Here is a 23,338-nt window from a genome sequence, read left to right as displayed (position 1 = left end):
TCTGTTGAGACAAGGTTAAATAATATGGGACTTAATACACTTCCTTGAAGTACTTCTTGTGAAACGTAATGCTTAGATTTAAAGTCACTGAATGTTTATGCATGTACAGACCGATCACGAAGAAAATCGCTCATCCAACTGATTAGACGGTCATCTAGCTCTAGTTACTGTAGCTGTTCAATGACATGGTAGTGACTGACAGGGTCAAATGTGGGTTGCATGCCGAGAAATACTGCCCCTGTCACTCTGTGAATACTACTGTCGTGTTCTACACATGTCACCAGATCGAGAACAGAATTCATGGCCGACATGTTTTGTCTAAAGCCGTTCATTTGGAAAGGAAATATCCCGCTGGAGTCTAACCACCAATTTAGTCGTTGCAAAACCATATGTTCGATCGTATTCATTAGTACACTTGTGAGGCTCACAGGTCGAAATGATGAGATGCTTAAAGGAGCTTTTCGAGATTTTAGTACAGGTACAAAAATCGCTTCTTTCGAGACTAAGGGTATAGGACCACTAACCCAGCATTCATTATATATATCCAAGAGGAAATACGTAGCTTGTTTGCCAACACTCGCTAGTACAGCCGAGGTGATGCCATCACGCCCTGGGGCGCTTTTTCGGCAAAGCCTCTTCAATGCCCATTTCAGCTATTTTGTTAAATGGCCAATTCATGCTATACGCCTCGCAAGTGGGCTCATTTTCGTCTTCTGCGCATGAGGAAGGAAGTAGCAGTGACGTCAGAACGCCGAGCCCTGATTGGCTGATCGCGACCCCCTATCTGAGCGTCGTCTGCTCCTTTCCAACGTCGTCTGCTCGCAACATCGTCTGCGTCTGTCTTACCTTTCCTGCGACTTTCGGAGCGAACTCGACTTCGCCTTTAATGGAGGGCAGACGAAATAACTCGAGCGGTACGTTGTTTTTGTCTAACAACTAGCAGACGCGCATCAAGGAGGGAAGTCAAAGGACTCACTGGCGAGGTGTCCCGGGGCGCCGAGGTTTGTTTGCTTAGTAACGAGAGTGAGCGTGTTAGTGTCCGCAAGTTCCCTCCCAAATACTTTTTCCCTCCATTTGTGTGCGGCGAGACCCCTCACTCTTTAGCGGCGCCGGCGGGTTGGCGCAGTTAACGTCGTCTGCTTTACGTCTGCTAGTCAAAGCGATGGCTGCTTTACCTTTCCTGCATCTGTCGGAGATTCACCGCTTTTTTACCGGCGAGTCACCGTTGCCTCGGGGAAGAAATTGACCTCTTAATCTAAAATTGAGGTCAGCGATCAAAGAATAACACGGGAAGGGTTCACAAGGGTCGCGCGGGCATATTCCATTCAGCACGTCAGCCGGCCGTGGGCAGACGGTCGCCGAGTCGCGGAGTGCCTGCTAGGCCTAACTGCCCAGCTCGTTTGGTCGCACTCAGTGGAATCGTGACCGTTGGAGCTTTTCCCTGGTGTTTGCGGATCCAGCGTTCTTGTTCGTCGTGCTCTGTTTCAAGTAATTTTTACTTTTTTCTTGCTGCTTGAAGTCAGGACGCGTCAGAAGCTCACGTAGAAAAATAAACGTCCGTGGGTCGTCGCGACCGCGACGCTGTCGGCCATGCTGAGTTGATCGTAAGAAGTGCGTAAGACAGCTTCGGAGCTGTCGTAGGATTTCGCCGTAACCTGCGCAAAACTTACGAAAATTTCGTTTCGTGAATACGAATTTGTTCTTAAGTTTTGTCTTACACACATTTTTGGCGTAAGATCGTTTCGTGAATCTGGCCTCTGCACTTGCGAAAGTCGCAGGAAAGGTAAGACAGACGCAGACGATGTTGCGAGCAGACGACGTTGCAAAGGAGCAGACGACGCTCAGATAGGGGGGCGCGATCAGCCAATCAGTGCTCGGCGTTCTGACGTCACCGCTACCCCCTGCGCAAGAAGCAGACGAACTTGCCCTCCGCATTGTTTTAATCCGTCGATAGTAATGGGCATTCTGTCTTTTTAGTCGTGTTTTTCATAGTCGCTGACACCTGATGTGTGACCACTCTGCAAAATTCTTCGGCTATTTCCATATCACTGACACCTCGATGAAGTGCCAGCCCGCGAAGTGGCTGACGTAATACTGGTGATTTTAATGAGCGAACTATGCACCCGGCCTGTACTGTCGCGGCGTTTGGTAATATTGAATGCCAAAAACTGCTCCATCGGCGTTTTACTAAATATTTGAGCTCCTGTTTGGTTTTCGTATGAAATCGTCTGGCTTTCAATTCATCTTGGAGCATTCTGCTCCTTTGAGCTTTTCGTTCCGCCCGACGGCGTTCAGCACACAGCTTCTGGTACTCCGGATCCACTCCCAGATGTCCTTAGGGGTCGTTCAATATTTGTGATGAGTTTTCTATTTTTTTATATCTCAGAAACTAAATCATCTAAACTCTTCAAGTTTATCATTGCCAGTTAAGACTGTTCGTCTATGTTAAGAAAAGGAACGTGATTTGTCGTGGCATACATAAATAGGCAGATGGTCGCTTTCCCTGGGTGTCGCACTCAGGACACCAACTGGCCCCAGCCGCCAAGTCTGCAGAAAAGACGGTCCAGTCTAAACAACTCGTGTATCGATCGCGCAGGTTATTTGAAGTGAGAAGAGTGTCTTACAGTGGATCCTCTCTTTGATGTGTGGGAGGTTCCCCAGGTTGGACTATGAGCATTAAAGTCTCCTCCCAATACGTAAGGCGCATCTAAAGTTGCAATGAGGTCTTCTAAGCATGGCAGTTTAAATGTGTATCCCGGTGGTATGTATACACGCAAACGACAATAAGTATCGGAACGAATGCGTACATTACAAGTAACTATTTTTTTTTCCAGGACTGTCAATGTCGCTAAGAACTTCTATCGATAAATACCCAGATCTTATACACAACATTATTCTGGAAGAGCGGAGTTGAGTTTTTGCGGGGTAGAGCACGTATCGCGGCAGGCGGAATGGTTCGGATACATAGCCTTCGCAGATAGCTCAAACCGGGAATTTGTACCGACGGACGAAATTTTTGAAATCACTGCGTTTTTGCATTAGGTGTCGTGCATTCCATTGCAAAATAAGAGAAGAAGCGTATACCTCAGTTAGACGATGAATGGGAAGTTGTCGAGAGGTGGTTCCATGGCTATAGCGCCTTGACGGATGTTTTGGAACCGGTCTTCGGATATTCTTTTATAATTTCTTTTATGACTTCCATCATGAAAGGTAGGAAAATGTGAAGTATACCTTCCACTTTGCTTTCCTCATTCGTCCGTGATATTGCGTCCATCTCTAGCGCTAATGTGGCGATGCGAATCTATGTGCGAAGGCACATCTAGTTCGGCCGGTGCAGGTGCCCTTGTGCTTTGTGGAAAAACGCAGGAACCACCTTGTTCTGATTGGCGATCTACGTGGGTTGTGTTGTTGCCTCTTGGGGTTCCTATTTGAACAGCACACCCTGTTTTTCATTTAACGTTGTGGGTCGCCAGTTATCGTGCCCGATAGGACTGTGTTCTGTTCGCTTTCGAGAAAACCCAACAACGAAACCCGGCCATGGAAAGCGGTTTGCTGATACTGAAGAGTTTGGTTGGCGGATATGTTCAAAACGCGGCCCAGCTGATGCCTCGGGCAGCGGCTTAGCTGATCCGTTGGGCGACGGCCTGGCTGATGTCATGCTACGTTGAAGCTGTCCTCCACTGGCTTGGCCTTCCACTCACTGAGTCCCAGTTTGATTTGTGCAGGTAGTTCTAAATTTTCTCGGAATTTCAGGATAACTGTTGTCAGGCGATGCTTTGTTACGGGGTCATCTTCCCTTCGAGTGTACTTCATTTGTCGTTGTGCAGAAACTACCCCGTCATCTCGCAAGAATTCCACGAGTTGTTTATCAGTGCAATGAAGTGGCACACCCCAGACATTGCCCAGGTTCCTTGAGAATGACTGTGGCACTTTAACATCAGCTTTGATTCCTGCAAACAGACATTAAGTTTTAGCAATTTATTCGCTACTTCAGCGGACGCCATAGTAACTGTTAACCCTCCATTTTTGTCAATGCGCTGAGAAAGCACTTTCTCTTGGAATGTTGCGACAATTTCTTGTGCCAATCTATTAAGGTTGACCTTCCAGATGGACTGGCAGGGATGACTGAGTTTGAACGTTGGAATTCCAGCCTTGCGTGTCTTCTTGTAAATCACCTGAGTAAATGGTGCTTCCTTATCAGTGATGTTCCATGGATTGAGCGGGTGGCTCTTGATACTCACCAGCGCGCAATTTTCTAGCTGGGACTTCATTTTTTTTGTGAAAAACTTAAACCCAAATCATGGGATGTTGCAGTTGGGACAACAACGAGCTGGGGGCACGTAGTATCTTTGAGGAATATGTTTGTGCGGTACAGGGCCAGTGGAGCTGATAACAGACGTCATCGCCGTTGCGACCGGTAGTAGTAGACTTATTAGCTGCCACTAATGGGTATAAATGCTGTAAAACTTGCAGAGTGGTAGAAACAACAGGGCGTTTTGATCGTCCTTCTTCCGTGCACATGGTAATCCCCGACAGTCTACTTCTGCAGCCTCTTCGCATAACCGCCCCAAACCACGAACAACCAACAATCGCGAGCCCACTTCAGTCAGGCAAGTGCGTGTGCTGTCCTTGGGAACAGCGAAAGAAGGAAGGAATGACCAACTCAGTCCACGTTTTAAACGGGAATGTCCTTTTTATTCAACGACAAAAGATACGAAAACATTCTGTATGAGGAGAAATATGATGATTGTGATAACGTGCATATGTTGCCAACACAAAAAAGAACACAACAGTGCCGCTCTTCGCGGATGGGGGACCCGACTGCAGCGAAACCACGTTCAGTGATTTCAGCAAAGCTGACGCGGATACATTCAGCCTCCACACGTGTGCCCAGTTTTTCAAGACACACCACTGTCCACATCCCATTTTAGGTTGCCTTTTCCCCACTAGTACGTTAAAGGGGTGATATTTTTTTAATCTACTTTCACGACTCTACTTTTACAACTTCGTCTGTAGACCGCCAAGCACCGTGAAAATATGATTTTCTCGAGAACGCTGTTGGAGCAAACCTGCCGCGGCCCGAGACAGATTTCTGCTTTAGACCCTAGGTGCCGTAGATTTCGAAGAAGTCGCCAAGAAATCCCCTTTAGTTTACAGCTCTGTGGTTGTCGGGGCCATGTGCTGTTGCGGCTCAAGACGGTGTCGGCGGAGAGGACGAAGCGCATCCGCGTGACGCCGGCGTCTGTTGCGGGGGATTTCCCCTTCGTGTCCGAGCGTCCCCCGACCGGGGGGGGGGGGGGGGGTGGCCCTGTCGCCCCTCTCGCCCACCCTGCCCCGCATTCTAGCGGCCGCCGGTTTGTTTACACGGGCATCCTCCCCCACCGCCGTCGGTGGTGCGCCTGAGCTCCACTTGGTCCTTTTTCCAGACTGCTTGCAGACCAGACCACGCTCCAGGAATCCGTCGGGGAGGGGGGGGGGGGGGGGGGGTAGTATTGTCGAGTCTCTCTTTTTTCTTGTTTGTTCAGCAACTGAAGTCTTCTCCGCTCCAACCTGTCTTCTTTAGGTCGTGTTCCTATCGATAGCCTGATAGATGAGTTCACAAACGGTGACCAACCCTCCCCAAAATATTTACAACGTGTGTTACGTTTTGGGTTTTGAGGACAGATGAAACAGAGTCGATCACGTTTACCAGTTGCGGTGCTTCTCAAATCTGCTCAACCTTCTTAACGCAGAATATGTTACAAGGTCGGAGCCTTGCTCCTTCCTGTAGTGCACTCCTGCAACGGCAAAGCGCTGCGTCAGCAACCGGCTAGAGCTTGTGTCACCACTGAATAAATACGAGTCCCAGCCGATTGCAGCAATCGTGTTCGATCTGCGGCCCGGCCCGTATACTCCGGTACACCAGAGTCTAGGAACACGTAGAGATTTAGCGCCCCGGTCTCGTTATGTAAAATGTGCCAAGCGAGTCACACGTGTGCTGGGTCGAGCGTGTGCAGAAGGCGAGAAGGGAGCGAACAAGGCTTAAGAGTAAGCGAAGAGACGCGCCAGACAGCCGAGTCGAAGCTGGGCTGTACAGCTTCAAGAGACGCAAACTTCGCGTTGGGAAGCTTTCATTTGGAGACGCTACGCATCGAAACACAAAAGGCGTGCCAAGTTCACCTGTGCAACATCATCAGGAAGCAACACTCGATGCATTCTGTGGCAGCCGTTGCCACCGCAGTGGGGGGAGAAAAGAGCGAATTTCGAGGATGTTGCTTCGCCGCAGCGCAGTCGAGTCCCGAGGGGAAAAGCACTCCACCGAAGCGGGTAGGGGTACGCGTCTAAGTTTTGAACGTGGAGCAAAAGCTGGCACTGCACAACCCTCTCGGTTCGATTCTCTGCCCGTTTCGATCTGGATGAGCTTCTTACCGGCATGAGTTCGTGTAATCACTACTGCGGGCTGCACGTATGGGACCCCAGGTTGGCGGCTGTGCTCCCTTCACTCGATAAATTGCAAATCTTCAGCGACGAGACAACGTCACCCATTGAGGCGTACTAACTTAAAAACTGAAACAGAAAAGCAATGCATTTTTTTAGGAACCATTATTTGTTTTGTACTTTGCGCTCTGCAATGCATGTTGGGTGGCTATCCTTTGAGCACGTTCTCGTTTCCGCACTTCTCACTTCCCTTCTCAAAACAACCATTCTCATAACTCGCTGCGACCTGTCGCATTTTTCTCTTTTCCGTTTCGTATTTTGCATTTCAGCCTTCCTCTCTTAGGCCTGTTCTCGTTTAGCCATTCTCACTTGGCCCCTATAGGTTCCCTATAAGGGAGTATTCACTGGAGGCCATAGCTGTGTGCGCGACTGCTGAGCGCGTGCTGATGGTGAGCTTCCACAGTTCTTTTGTAACGTGCATTCCGCACCCTCAACAATGCCGGTCTTAGCAGCCTATTAATGTGGGCTCGTTCTGAGCATGCGCTCTAGACAGCACACACAAATATGGCGCCCAGTGAATACTCCCTATAGGCGTAATGTCTGATATAATTTGTCAAAAAGAGCTACCGCGAACGGAACGCGCAGAATGACTTCAACAGCCCTGTGGACAAAGGTGGCAGGGCACGGAAGGCGATCATTGGAAAGGTCTATAGTGGTGACAGGTAAAGAATGCAGAAGTTCCGCCTCAAGCACTCCACCGTTGCCTTCCGCCAATAAAATGAATCGATTGCTTTTAGGACAGGGAATGTTTCATATACACAAACCAGTCCTTAATGAGCAGATAATTGGATTAAAACGTAGTATTAAAACTCGCCTAATCATTTAAAAAAATATATTTGTTTACATACTTATATTTATCTGCATGCGCAGCGTTTCTGTTTCGGTTGTAGGCATGTCCAGTCTTCAGACGTATCTTAACTGAGAGAATGTTTTCTCAACATCAAAACTTACGTCTGCAACGCGCAGCACCGTCAGCGAGCCCTTCGGTAGTTTTGGGTAGTACTTCCTTATCAAAACTGCCTTTACAAAAAGTTTTTTTTTGTGTGTTTTTTTTCAGAGAAAGTATTATTTGTATATCTTTCGAATCACTCCTATCATGCGCACTTTCAACAGGTTTCTTTAATGGGCTCCAAGCTTCTACAACGGCAGAAATTGTGACATTGAATAAATTCTTGTTCCGTATCCGGTTAATAATTGTGTTCTTAATATTTAATAATTAATAATAATAATAACTAAATATTAATTAAAAACACATATTGGGGGAGGAAAGATAGAAAAATATCGGGTTTTACCCGAAAACAAAGGGCCTTAAATTTATCTGATGGTATGCTGGGGGCCCAAACAAGACTCCCCAACAAAGAGGCGAAGGCTTAAAGGGGCCTAAAAAGTAAATAAAAAAACGTTTTTTTTAAAACAGTCTGGTTGGGACACGCATGTCCAAAAATAAATTTTGCGCAAAAAAAAAAATAAATAAAGCAATATTGACGGCGCGAGATTTATGTGAAATTCTGCGTGCGATCTCCATGACGTCACGGGTCATTCCTGCGAAGCCGATCCACCTCTCCTCCACCTCTCCTCCACACGCCCGAACTGCCGAGAGAGAAAACAACTGGAAAGGAGGTGACTGCCGACTAAATCGCGTCTCGCGCTGTCAATATTGCTCGAACTTTTTTTTTTTTTTTCCGCGTAAAATTTATATTTTGACACGCGTGTCCCAATCAAACTGCTAAAAAAATTTTTTTTTTCTTTTTAGGGGCCCTTTAACAACTGTAAAAGCATAGCGAACTAGTGCCATTCAGTCGTAGATCGAACGGGCAAAATGAAAACAAGCCCAGTTGCGAAAAAAAAAAAAAAAAGAAACTGGTGTGGATTTTATGAGAAGGACCAAATGAGAATGGGAAGAAATGCGCAAGATTCAAATGCGAATGGGGCATTTTGAGATACACCCGCGATACACGTCTGTTGCGTTTGTCACTCCGTGACTGCCGGAGTCATGACTGAGCCCGTCGCGACTGCACCAAGTAGTTTTGGGAGAAAGCGAGAAAAGGTGGCCCGGCCCACGCTATCAATGAGGGGCCAATACTGCAGGGCGTCGGGACTTAACCTCGACGCCATAAGAATGCCTAGTGCACGCCAAAGAAGCACGGACGGTCTCCGCCCGTATTGAGCGCGATAGAAGACGGTGCCTTCTGTTTCGTTTAATGGTTCGCGACACATTCGAGGGCGCTTCACGTAGCTTGCCGCCCTCACCGTGCCCTTTTCTCGGAGGCTGCTCCGATCCACGGTGGCCGCCTTGAATGACAACAAAACGATTTGTTATAGATTGAAGGAAACTTAAAATCAAATATTTAAAAGTGGCCATTCTAACTCCTTTTTTTTTGGCAATTCGAGAAGTAAACATGTTAACTGGATTATTTAGTTAAATTACTAACCACTAGATATTGCCCTAGGTTTCGCATTTTCCTTATTTAATAATGATGTTTCCACAGTGATTATTGTGAGGAATGTACTACATGTTATCATAAAGAAGTGATCCAGAGTTTCTCTCCAAAGCTTTGCTCCAGTGTAAAGTGTTTCTAAAAGTGAAACGTTTTGTGAGACAATTGACTTGCTGTTTAAAACATACTTTAAAACATGAATTAAAAGAATGATAGTTAATTGTTTTGAAAGTGGGTTTTAAACAAAACGGAGCAGGCCAGAAACGTAACACACACACACACACACGCACACACGCACACACACGCACGCACACACACGCACACACACGCACACAAACACACACACGATGAATCATGTTCCTATTTATGGCTGAACACTACCTGTACAGGTGCAATAAAATTGTCCGTCGGGCTATTTTTGTTAGTAACTCCTTTTCTTATAGCTGTGGAGTGCAAGGTGGCATTGCTTCCCGCATACAGATTTTGCTCGGAAGCTTCAATCGCGAGACAGCTCTCGCGATCGTTAAAACCCCTCCTTCTAGCCCACCATCACGGAGTATTGGCGACGTGCGCGACCGAAAGCATCGCTCTGGTGGTCATTCCAGGATCGGTCAAACGCTCACCATGTCGTTTTCCATTCATCGACGGAAGTGAGAGTGGCGTCAGGCAGCTTTGACGCTGTTAGCTTAAGAACGCGTAAACTCCAAACGTCCACCGTATAACTTGCCGTTTACAACTGATGATCAGTAATCAAGATCGGGACGTCACGGTAAGGAAAATTCCAGCCATGACGCCACGGAAAGAAACCCAAGAGGACACCTCGGTCTCTTCAACGATCATTCTCGCAATAATTCGCCTGTCTATACTTCAGACGCAGTCGACGCTACGAGCGGATGGGTCTAATCAAGAAGCGTCAAAAGTGCAAGTCACTGGACTTTGTTCTGTTCATAATTGATTCAGCGATGGTAGAACACGCACATAAAGATGGTAGAACACGTACTTACATAAAATGACAAACACACCATGCTGGTGCACTTTTGACGCTGTATGTATGAATGGTCCCATCAGCTCGTAGCGTTGGCTGCGTCTGGACATGAGGTGAAGCGAAGTATAACAGCCGCTGCGCCGAGGAGCTAAGGCGACGAGAGCGCGAGGGTGCGTTAAAACGCCGAGCTCTTGTTGGAAGGATCAGGGGGGAGACCTAAAGTCACTGGATCCTGGGAAAGTAGCGCCAAGCTCCCTGAATAGTAGCCATTTTGGTTCATGGAATGAGCAATTTGTCCTCGACCTCTAGGTGAGCCGATATAAATTTGCTAAAGACGGGTAGCTTTATAAAGATGTCTCTTGTGTACCGAGATTTTGCTATTCACACACCGGCGAAACAAGCGTACATCTTCCTACCGCCAGCAGCTGCGGCGTCGGTGCTTGGAAGCATCGAAAACTGCTTGTCCTGTCTACAAATACGCAAGAGCAATGGCATTCATCATCATTATCATCTGTTTCCCTCGAGGACCCGTGAGGGTGGCAATAAAACAAAAAGTAGAACATTAAGGCTGCGGTCCCACGGCAGCCATCTTGAACAAGGCGTTAGTTCAACCAATAGATGGCGACACGCACCCGTGGGGTGGCCGAAACATTGGTTCACAGTGGGATGGCTCGAGCACCATCACGTTCCCCTCGTGGCCTTGCTCGCGCCGCTGCCAGCTGAGCTCAGCTGGTTCAAGTAGCGTGGCCCACCAAACGGATGTATGCGAGAATGTCAGGCTGGGTATAAATGCGGTTCGGCGGTTGTCACGGGTTTTCGCAATAAATCTTACCAAGAAGGAATCACTTGTTGATTGACGTATCAATATTATATCATTGAAAACTTCTTCTGCAGGAATGCACGCTCAGCAGACTCAATCTTCCAAAATACCAGTGGAAGCGGACGTCAAGTAAACTGCTTCGCGATTTACAGTACTTACCTCACCATTATAATGACGACTGAAAAGTGACGTCACAAAATATTGTGTTTCACGGGATCCGTAAGATGTTGCAAAGGTTGTTACATTATAGTTCCCAGAAAACAAACGCCGTTCCAATATTTTTGGAAGTACCGACACACATAATGTTGTAAGTACAACTTAGGGGGAATATGATGAAAACCATCAGAATAAATAGGAAGACGTTTATTTGCAATGAAGAGGATATGAATGAACGGCGTTTAGCGACGGCAAGTTATGAGCGTTCGGGAATGTATCAGTTCACGTGATTGCTAACTATGGACATGCGGACAATGAAGACCTGTTTTGTCGGGAGATGGAGTAGCGGTGATGACCTGATATCGGACGACTCGTGGCAGACAAACAAGCAAGTTTCTTCTCAGCGAATGGAAAGCGTCCAGTATCAAGCACAGCACGTGGCTACCGACGTTGTCGACTTTTCGAACACTTGCGCTTTTAACAAAAGTGCTGACACCTGGACTAACTTTGTGGAAAGACTCGTAGTCTTCCTCGAGTCCAGCGCCATAATAAACAGTAATTGAAAACGATCCATTATTCGGTCAGTGGGTGGCGAAACGTATCCGCATCTGCGGAGTCATTGTCGATACGTACTCTAAGTGGTTGGAAGTTTAAGGGCTGTTTATACTCCGACGTTGAGCGCAGTGAACGCAGCGTAGCGCAGAACGCGCGCCTTTCATAGGCCGGCGACCAGGAACTTGATATCTGCGACCAATGAGGATCAGTCTGCGCTGCGCTACGCTGCGCTACGCTGCGCTACGCTGCGCCCATCGACGTTACGTAGAAGTATAAACGTACCTTTACACGATGCCTGCCACGACGTCCAAACGCGTCATTGACGTTCTACGCTCTGTTTTTCCTACTTTTACCCTACCGAAAATACTTTTCTCTGATAACGCTCCAAATCTTGCTTCAAATAAAATAAACAAGTTTTTGAAAAAAAAAATGAAAAAAAAGAAAAGAAGAAAACCGGCATCAGGCATCACCTTTAGTGTACCATACCATCCTCCAACTAACGGGCAAGCAAAACAGATGGTGTGCGAAACGAAGAAAGCCCTCTTGAAGCTTACGGAAGAAACACTTCAGTGAAGAATCGCCAGGTTTTTGTTCCAGCAACACGCCGACGATCTCATCTTACACGGTAAAAACACCCGCCGAAGCAATGTTCGGCAGACGAAGAGCCACACCCCTTGATCTCATGATACTATGGCCTACGAACGAAGATCGAGAGATTCCCACATCGGGAGTAATAACAGTTTATTCGGTCGGACAACTCGTCTACCTGAGGAATTTCAGCGGAAGTCGGGCTGAGTGGAAAAGGCTCTTTGTTAATTGACCAGAAGGTATCATCCCTCTGAATACGTTGGATATCAATGCCCTTCAGTGTAAATATAAAGAAATCACAAAACTCTCTTTGTGTATAGTGTAACTGCCCTTGTATGTGGTAGTAGAAGCTATAGTGGTGATTTGGACCTTTCACACTAGGCTCATTTTTCTTATTTTTCGCCTCATACTCCTTTGCGGTTTCAGCAGGGTTCAAGAATATTTTGGAACGGGGACACTTTACGTCAGCGAAGCCATTTGGTCCAAGCAGTCAATCAGGGAGTGCTGCTAGAAATCCGTCTCTCATGTTAACGAATAAGCCACACTTCTACACGGTGCAGTTTTCCTGTTCCATATAAGTTGTAAAGCAGCATCGTCATTGATTCTACCATATTCTATTGCGGGTGAAGAAAGGTCTTTGGGTACACGATACTTGAAACAAGTCTAGCAATGTACGTTGTGGTTCGACACCCACTAATGTCATCGTCCTTATAGAGCCTCATCATTTAATCATTACCTCGTCACCTCATATTGCTCTTCATCAACAGTAAGTACAATAGGCTACCGCTTTATTACAATCCAAGAATTAAAAAATTGAGTCGTTCAGTTCTTCAACAAGTTTATTATTTATATAATGTTATTATGTTACATTACCTCGAGACGATCGACGCCCATCGTCGATCTTCAAATACTTCTACTTGTATATAAATTAGACGCACAAAAAGGGTGGGTGGGGGGGGGGGGGGGGGGGGGGGATCCGTGGCCGAGTGCATGGTCTCTACTCTGTTTCACTTTATGATGTACCGCAGTAAAAGGTACAAGCGCGAGCTCCTTGCTCTAGGGCACATCTCTGCGACACAAGCTCTCGTATGTTAAAACGCTATGAGCTCGCGCTTCTATCCTTCTCTGAGGTACAACATAAGGTGAAACGGAGTATAGCGCACGCCAGCTCGGAGCACGTGGAGCGAAAGCTCGCACTGCAGAACCCACCCCGCCCCTGCCCGTTTTGATCTGGAAAAGCATCGTACCGGCGTGCGGTCGTGTATCACTACTGCGTGGTGCACGTTAAAGACCCCAGGTTTGCGGTTGTACCGCACTGGCTAAATTGTTCATCTATAGCTGAGACACCAGACGCCCACTAAGGCAGACTAACTTCCGGCTGTATAAACATACCCGGAACAATTTGCAATTCGACGCACAATCACAAAGAACACAGCATGCCGCCTTTTTTCTTTGGATCGTATTTTTTTTTAAACCAGCGCAAGCTCGCGCGTTCTTTCTTTTGAGACGGTAAGAACGGTTGCACATGAAGCCTGCGTTTTTCCTACCCGGCTGCTTCCTTCTCTCATTATGTTTAGTTGGTTATGACTAAATAAGGTATAATAATAGTGTATTATTCATATTTAGTTTCAGTTTCAGTCAGGGTAAAGGAGATTTGAGGGAAGTAGAGCCAATAAATGAGCTGCGCTTAGAGTATCGGCAGTCTCATCCCCGACAGTGTTGTGAACGCCGCCATTTTCATGCTTGAGCAGAGCAGGCGCAACTGCCGATCGTCATGATTCAAAAGTGCGACATCCTCGGCATTATATTCGGTGTTAGGAAGCTCATGTAATGTTGCTTTGCTTTGTCGCAAACTGTTTAAAGTGGAGGACGGAAAAGCGTTTCTTGTGATTTCAGATAAAGCTTCAAATAACTGGCAACCATGATTTTAAGCCACAATATGGCCAAGTGTCGCTACACTGAAGCGTAGCTTATTTAATGACACTATTCATGCTCTTGTTCAAGATAGGCTTGTAATACCTGGAGGGGCCATGACGTACGCCCCGTGGACTCTACAAGCCGCTACCTTTTGACACCTGCCTCTTCCTCATTGTTCCCGCTTGTGCCAGTAAATTAGCTACGGTTCAGAGTAACGACACTTGGCCATATCGTGGCCTAAAATCATGGTCGCCAGTTATCTGAAGCTTTATCTAAAATCACAGGAAACGCTTTTCCGTCCTCCTCAAATGTTTAGACAACCCGCGACAGAGCATTGCATATTGCATCAGCTTCCTTGCACCGCATCTAACGCTGAGGAAGTCGTACTTTTGGATCATGACGATCGGCAGTAGCGTTTGCTCTGAACAAGACCCAAAATGGCGGCACCCAAAACAATTTTGGGGAACGGAGTGCCGACACCTTAGAGCTCATTTAGTGACTCTAGGCATGAAGTGAACTCGGGTGTATTCTTTTCCTCTTCGTCTTTATTGTTTATTGATTTAAATCATATGGAATAATGAACACATTATATCACGCTACGCTTGTGTAATTATTGGTCTTAGATTTATTAACCTGACCCAGTACTTAAACCATTCATTTATCGATAGTAAATCTTCCAATATATTTTTTAAATGTGAAGGTAAAAAGACACGGAGATTGATGATGATACAGACGCCAACGCCGCCCTCGGAAATTTTTTGAACATTAGAAATCAGCAGTTTGTCTGCCATCCGCCAGGTAGCGCAACAAAACGCCCAAACAGTTCTTAATTGTTTCTAAAATTAGCTAAGCACTACACCTATTAAAAAACCAAAGCAATATCATTCTGAGAATCTAATACATCGCAATGTATATCTATTCCAAACAATAAATGTTATTAGATGCCAATAAATCTGTTCGATGTCCAAAAAAGATATGCGTCAAAAACAGGTAAGTTTGAAGGGCTCCTGGAGCGTTATGACTTTGAAAATTAAAAAAAGCCATCGTCCACCTCTTGGGCAACCACTGTAGCTCTAAATTTTATAAAAGATTTTATCATAGTTTAATTATTTCCTCAGCGGCATTTGAAGTACCATGACTCGAAGCACAAAAAAGTGCTGCGTTTGATATAAAATATCTAAACAAAAAAATTTTACACAACATTAAATTTTTTTTTGCATATTACCAATTATAAGCACTACACCTGTAGCTAATTTCATTGTCCTAGCTCTTGTCATTAAAAAAATATTTGTGCTGAAAAATCTCAATTTTAGGGCAATATTTGGAAGGATGAAAAAAACAAAGTAGTGGAAATACCAAAAAAGTGTATCGTTACATTCTGCTCCGACATCATCTTAACAAAACTGCTATATTGGAACCGTGTTATCTTTAACGGATCGTTCATAAAACATGAACTAGCGGAGCAAGTGAGGGTCCGCGCCATCATATTCGCAACGCTACAAACACGCATGAACAGTAAACACCAGCACACACATAATATCAAATGAAAGAGGATTGCATTGCCTTTCGAATGACATCAATCCCACAAAACAGTATTTAAAAGGAGATGAGTAATGACCTGCCAAAAAGTACCTATACTGCCACATTCAGTGGGACCGTGGCCTTAAACACAAATATAACACTGTAAGCTAGTTAGCCAAGTTAGATAGAAAGAGGGTAATGGATTCAACAAAGTTAGCAGTATAATTTATATATATAAAAAAAAAGGATGTGAGGTAGTCAGTTCCAAATTGGACGTAATTTACATAAAAGGGAAAATGAATGAGGGTTAGCCGACTGGGAAAATCCTGATATGCTGGTGTATGTTGAGTAGTTATTTATTATAAATAAAACGAAACGCTTTGTTCCGAACGGATGACTTGTGAGGTATGACTTCCATGGAGAGCATTGTAAGAGATCTGGGAAGGTAATCATGATTGATAAGTTGACTGCATGATCGGTTCCAAAGACGCTTATATTGAAGATGAACACTTTCATTACGATGATGCTAAATAGCGATATTGACGCGATTGGTCCAGAACGACCCTTGCGAAGCTTCTAAGATTGGAATGGGCCGAAATGGCAGTCGCCATGGTAATTGAGACAGATCCCTGTGAGGTTCGGTCGCTTGTATGTTGGTATTTGTTTGTGTCCACCTAGCGGGCAGGGAAGGCAATGGCGCTACTTTAACCGGGTCCAGTGCGTTTAGGTAGGCATAAAAGTATACACCAACTCAACTCACCTACGTCACGCCGCGGTGGTGGCGCGCCGGACGCACTTCCGCTCTGGGGCGGTGGGCAGAAGTCGCCTTGCCAGACATGCATTCCTGTGTTCCCTTGGAAGAAACGAGACAAAAAACCTGCCTTCTCGTCAAAATGCTGCGATGGGGGCTGTACCAAGAGAGTCTGGAAAGGTTTGAAGATCAGTTTTCATGTGTTTCTGCCCCCTCCGTTCGTCCGAGAACGTGGATAGCATCCGTGAAAAGGGCAAACCAGACGCTGTCGAACTACGATTGCGTGTGCGGGCCACAATTTGTGGTCGCCAGATGTATTTGCTTTGTTCCAACATGAACGAGAGAAAACCCCCAAGTTGTCCGGACCACTCACGGATTCAGTGCGTCTTCAAATTCACACGGCCGCCTGATCGTTCGAACTCTCGTCAACTCTTTCAAAGTTGTCTGCTTTTTGTCGTCTGCTCTTTCAAACAAAAGCGGCCCGTAGACCAAACTGACCCGGTGATTGCAATAAGAAGTAATTGCAAGCCTCAAAAGACTTAAGTAGGATCGGTGTAAACAGTAGATACAAGATGTTAATTATTGGTACAGGTGGCCATCACCTACTTGTTACGCTTGGTCTGTTCCCGCTTCCGATTTTCAGTATCGACGTCGATCATCGCCGCTACCTTTTACACTTTTGCAGCAAGAGCGACGTCGCGACCGAAAATAACTACAAGAATCTCATCATGGTTTTGGCGTCCATTCTGCAGCGTTCATGCGAATGAATCGGCGCACGTCAAACTATTTACGGAAAGTTTAGCGGCGTAACGAGCCTTGATAATTTCGCTCAGGCGATTGAAGTTGTAAGACCTTGCGATGAGGACGTAGAATCGACAACTCCAACGCGACAAAAGAGTATGCAGACTCGCACAGACGCCGACAACGTGACATTCGAATGGTTTGTTGACGCGGGACGCGGTGCTTCTTGCCCGTACTCCATTGCGCGTGCGTTCCAACTGTCGTCTGCTCTTTCAAACTTGGCTGCTCTTTGTCGTCAGTTCGTTCAAACGACAGCGGCCCGTAAACCAAACGTTGACCCGGTAATTGCGATAAGAACGAAGTGCAGGCCTCAAAACACTTTTGAAGGTTGGTTGGGGTAAGTCGGCTAAGTGTAAACAGATACAAGAAGTTGTTGATCATTGTTACCAGTGGCCATCACCGACTTGTAATGCCCGATTCTACTTGCGGTTTTCAGTATCGATGTTCACCATCTCAGCTACGGTCCACGCTTTTGCAGTCCGAGCGACGTCGCGACTGAAAATAGCGAGCAGAATCTCATCGTAGGAGTCAGGCTTTAGCGCCCATTCTGCGGCGTCCACGTGAAATGAATCGCCGCACGTCACATTATTCACGCAAAGTTTTGCCTCGATAGTTTAGCTGAAGCCGCTCAAGTAGTCCGACATTGTTAGGAGGACGTAGAATTAACAATTCCAACGCGAAAAAGAGCACGGGGACTCCCACCGACGCCGACAACAACGCAATTCACTGGTTTGTTTATGAGCGACGGCGGGCTTCTTGCCCACCATCCACCGCGCATGCGCGGCGCCGGTGGCGTCCGCTAGGGGCGCTCCGGTTTGTTTGTAAACATGAGTTGGTGTATAGCCGGTGGCACGTCAAGAAGGAAGTGGGAGCTCCTCCCACCCCCTTTCCACTGCAGCGGAGCGAACGGTGGAGAGGAGGTCGCCTCTTCTCCAGCGTTCGCTCTATAGACCTTTTCATTTTAGTAGTTGCCTCACCGGCGGACAGAGGGCGCTGACGCACTCGGCGCCATTAGGTTGCTTCAATTTGGTTGGTTTCGGTTTCAACGTGAGCGCGGCTATGTTGCTGTTTTACTAAGTTTTTGCTTAATTTTGTGATACGATTATTTTTCTGGTAGCACACAACCAATGAAACAGTAGTATTTAGCCACTTTGATGACTACGAGGTGCATTTTAGCTTAAATTGTGGGCATTTTTACCAACTCCTTTGATGTATCTGATTATGGTCGGTTGCGAAACGCCTGACTGATGTCCAGGGAAGATTACCATCGTGTATGGCCGTACCCGATGACACCAGTTTGCAGAAAAACAAACTAATGAAGAGAGTAACATGTGAATGTGAAGAGGGGAAGCATATCGACAGCTTGATGAGCAATATTTTAAATCGGCCAGAACAGATGAACTCGCGAGTTTACAACTCACTGTTTGGTTTTCGTGGGCACCCAACCTTTGGTGAACTTCGCAGAATAAAAACGTATCGTGTAATGACGCAGATAATGGATATAAACAAATAATATCGTCTCGGCCTCTTTTTTTTTTTTTAATTTAGTACTCGAGCATGTTTTGCCAGGCTGAGTATTAAATTTCTTAAATTATCAATCCTGCTAAAGTACTCATAAAGAGCATTTCGCGATATTTGCCCTAGGAAATACATTTTTTATATAAACATTTGCTTACTCAGGATATGATTTAAGTGACAGGCCCCTCAAATCAACTCTGGCATTTGTTTTCCGTAAAATTGGTCAAATAAAATTAAAAAGCGCAGGAGGAGAAGTACCTCGGAAAGTTTGGCTAAATTCTAGCGCTAGGCAGAACTTCACGGACCTGTGTGAACAAATATTTATTTCTTAGTACAAATTCGCTTTGTAAATTTCGGCGTAGCCAGCCACAAAAGGTAAACCTCTATTCGCCATCAACAATCCTGGACTCAAGTAGCTGTTATGCAGACAGCTTTTTTTCTTCTTTTTTTTTTTGGGGGGGGGGGGGGGGGGGGGGTCAATTATTGCGGATTGAAGAAACTGGCAAAAAATAAAACAACGTAAGCAAAAAAAAGCAAGCGTCGTCATTATTGCGCATGCGCCGAACCCAAACCGCGTTTTGCATTTGCAAATAGAAACAACGTTATTTCTTTGTGCACGCTATTCTAAAACTCACTACTGTTAAGTGTATGCGACAGTTTCTTACGCTGGAGGTCCCAACCTTTGTGTTAAGTGAATTAGGTGGAGGGCATTGGTTATCTAAATGTAATCAATAAATCATTTAAGTGACTGTCGAAATGGGAGCGAGTATGGTATACAATTTCTAGAATTTCATAAGTAAACCGACCAACCGAATGTCTACGTCGCAAAAAAAAAAGAAAAAAGATTGAGAGCCTTATACACATGTAGGTGTGATATTAAGAACAAACAAATCGCTTGATGTTGACGTACCTTTACTTTTAGCCTCAGATAAAATACAAGTTAAACGTTCGTTGTCTATCTCCTCCACGAGTTTCCTCACATAATCAAAAGAAACTGTTTTCGATATATTATGAATACAAAGAACGATACTTTCAGGGAATACAGAGAGTCTCCTTGTGCTGACTATTCTTGACGCCTTGCGATCCTAAATGCGTGATATAAATATACGCGCTTCTTACTGAGAATGTTCCGCCACTATTAGTAAACAAACCTCAGGAGTCGTCGAGTAGACGTATCGGACTACAGTTTCCGAAGTAAGGCAAGCAAGCGCGGTGAAACGCGACGAAAAACACGAATACAACACATCCGCCAAGGCGCGGAGGGGAGAGCGGAGCAGCAAGTTGAAGCAACCTAATGGCTGCCGCGTCACGTGATTCCAAGATGGCAGCGCCCATACGGAGGGGGATGAAAAGGTCTATACACCAACTCAACTCTGTGACGTCACGGCGCGGTGGTGGCGCGTCGGTCGCACTTCCGGTCTGGGGCTGTGGGCAGAAGTCCCCATACCAGACGTGTAATCCTGCGTTATTTTGAAAGGAACCAGACAAAAACCTGCCTTCTCGTCAAAACGCCGGGACTGGGGCCGTACCGAAAGAGACGAGGAACGTTTGAAGGTCAGTTTTCACGTGCTCGGTTCGTCCGAGAATCTGGATATGTGCCGTGAAAAGGGAAAAGCAGACGCCGTCGGAAAACGATTGCTTCGGCGGGAAGCACTTTGGGTTGAATTCACGGATACTTGTGGTTATCAGATTTATTTGTTTTGTTCCAACATGAACGCAAGAAAACCATGACGTTGTGCGGACCACCTGCGGACTACGTTCAATGCGTCTTCAAGTTCAAACGGCCGCCTGAACGTTCGAACTGTCGTCTGCTCTCTCAAACGTTTCTGCTTGTCGTCTGCTCTCTTAGACGACGCCGGCCCGTAGACCGAACGTTGGCCCGGTACTTGCTATAAGAAGTAAGTGCAGGCCTCAAAAGATTCAAGTTTGAAGGTTGGTAAGCAGGCTCGATGTAAACAGTAGATACAAGGAAATGTTGATCATTGTTACCATCACTGACTTGCTATGCCTAATTGACTTGTTCCGATTCTGCTTGCGATTTTCAGTATCGGCATCGACATCTCAGCTACGGTTCACGCTTTTGCAGTCCGAGCGACGTCGCTACTGAAAATTGCGAGCGAAATCTCATCATGCGAATCAGGCTTTAGCGTACATTCTGCGGCGTCCACGCGGAATGAATCGCCGCATGTCACATTATTCTGCGGTGTAACGAGCCTCGGTAATTTCGCTGACGCCACTCAAGTAGTCAGACATCGTTAGGAGGACGTAGAATCAATAATTCCAACGCGAAAAAGAGCAGGGGGACTCACACCGACGTCGACAACATCCCATTTCAATGGTTTGTTTATGGGCGACGGCGAGCTTGTTGCCCACACCCCCATCGCGCATGCGCGGCGTCGGTGGCGTCCGCTAGGGGCGCTCCGGTTTGTTTGTAAACATGAGTTGGTGTATACTAAAGGGGAAAGAGGTGGGAGGAGCTTCCAGTTCGTTCTTGGCCTGTCACCGACTATAGTTGCTTCTGTTTGCCGCTGGGACGTGTCGGGAATCCACTAACGATGACGTAATGCATAAGCCTTGACTTCTAGGTGGCATTGGTCAAACGCGAGGCACACGAAAGCTGCTTCCGATAGGAATGCACTGTGGTTGTTCCCTACTTCCAGCTTTTCCAGGACAGCGGTCTTGCGGCAACGTAACGCGGCACAATGGTTGGGGTTGTCATACGCTTAGGTGCCCACAAGACCCACGACCGCCACACTTCTCGCCCTCGCAGGGGGGAGGGGGCGTTTTGGGGCCCCATTAGGGTACAAGAGAGGGGGGAGGGGGGGGACTTAATGAGCGCTTTTCGTAATTGGCCATCCGCGGGAACGGGACACGACTCCATCTTTCCGTCGAGAGACGGTAAACAAGATTAAGCGTCTCCCATTAAAAGCCGCTGCTAGCAACAAGCGTGTGATTATACGAATCCGACGGTCCCATAGGCGCGTGCTGGCAGGCGGCGGCAGTCCTGGAACAAGATTATACGGGAGCCTCGGACAGTCAGCATTAGCGGAATTCTTGAGCGCATGGTATAATGGCTGCCCGCACGCGGAGGGAGGACCGCCCGAGACATCAGCTTTGACAGAGCGTCGCCCCGTGGCAAGCTCCTGTGCAGCTGGCGCGCCCGCGAGAGCGTCGTGGCATGGACGAGATGTCGGTTCCCCTAATACGCAATGGCATTCAGAAACATGTGGGCATACGAACTGACTCGAGTACGCGTGCGCGAGTGAGGGCACACTGACATACACACACACACTTACACCAGGCACGTAGCCATGGATTTTGTTTCGGGGGGGGGGGGGGGGGGGGGGGGGGTGGCCGCCCATGACAAAATGCTGTATGAAGGGGAGGAGGAAGAGGAGGCCCCAGCAAGATGAAAAGTTTCGCCCCCCCGCCCCCCCCCCCCCCCCCCCCCCCCTCTTGGATACGTGCCTGATTTACGCGTATATGCAGTGAGAGCGTTCCTACGCTAACGTTGGTGCCTAACAAACCACTGACACGCACCATGGTGCATGCGTCGAGGCAAGCACGCGCGTGACAAGACCAGTGTTTACAGGATAAAAGAGGCAGAGAGGTTTGTCAGATGTCCCTCCTTCAGCGCGGGTACCTTCGATAACACTTCGGCGTCTCTTGAGCTCCGTGCACAAGCAGTCGAAATATGACGGAAGGGAATTGGAGCATGCTAAGGGTTGGACATAGGAAAAAGATGCACTGCGCTTCTTGGCGTGTCTATACCTGTCGCACTCCGCCAAGACTCCCGTTAAACAACATACCAAAGCAGGGAAACGTTTTCGTCGTTTCATTCGAAGTGACTGCTGCAGAACAATTTCCGGCGTCAGAGAGCGCGAGCCAAAACGTATCTTTAGCGGCCAGAGTCCTTCACAAAGCCGCAGTCACGCACCTGTGCAGTCACACAAACTCGGAATTTACTCCAGGCCCGGCCCCTTCTACCCTCCTCCGACCCGGAGGGTGCTTCAGGCAGCGCCCCTGCGACACCGGTGGAATCCCACCTCGCTGTTATCGGTGGACATCAGCGAGCTCCCCGACCAGATTGGGGCACAGCTGAGCGCCCGTTCTTCTGCTGGGCTGAGGCGGACACTGGCGGGGTCTCAATCGAGGATAACGAAGCGAACAAAGGCAGCCACTCTCGCTGCATAATGGAGGAGTGACAGCAACAGCTCGCGGGCCCCGCGTCACCCACGGCTCCATCGACCCGGCACTCGGCCCGCGCACCCCGACGCTACCTCCTGTGGCCGATCGCCGCGCGGGTCTCCGTCCGACCCCCGGCAGCCTAATTTCGCTAAGTGCGGCCACACCGAGAGCGAGACGGTGGCGTTCACGGGGTCCGACCACCCTCCCGCCGATGCTTTCGCGCACGCCAAGTTATTCCCTTCAGTGTCCCTCCAAATGCTCAGAGCTCGATGCACTGTTGCTGCGCGCTGACGAACGGACCCGATCTGTCGAGAGCATGGAGGATCATTCACGCGGCGCAGGAGCGCGTCGTCGCTTCACAGCCACGTCTAAAGAAGGACGAGCTGTTGCTAAGCGGAGCAACCCGCCCTTAGACATTCAGACCTGCTAACTCGAGAGTTCGTGCGTGTGTACTCCAGTAATGGGTCTCGCAATGATAAATTTGGCGAGTATCCACTGGGCAATGAAGTTTGGTTTTACAGGTAGCGACGGCCTTATGCGGAATTCTCGCAGCTCCCAGGCGGTCCACGGCCGCGCTCATTGGGTCTTATACCGAACTTGAACGCTCGAGTGCCCTGCCGAGC

The 23,338-nt window shown here is 47.4% G+C and overlaps 1 pseudogene; it reads left to right on the top strand.

Moving 5' to 3' along the window:
* Nucleotides 1-219: 219 nt before the first annotated feature.
* On the top strand, nt 220-3,915 carry LOC120838311 (annotated as a pseudogene).
* Nucleotides 3,916-23,338: the final 19,423 nt, after the last annotated feature.

This window comes from Ixodes scapularis, unplaced genomic scaffold (genome assembly GCF_016920785.2).
Source record: "Ixodes scapularis isolate PalLabHiFi unplaced genomic scaffold, ASM1692078v2 PGA_scaffold3__209_contigs__length_174095766, whole genome shotgun sequence".
In the NCBI taxonomy this organism is placed as follows: domain Eukaryota; kingdom Metazoa; phylum Arthropoda; class Arachnida; order Ixodida; family Ixodidae; genus Ixodes; species Ixodes scapularis.
This window is presented reverse-complemented; position numbering and strand designations above follow the sequence as displayed.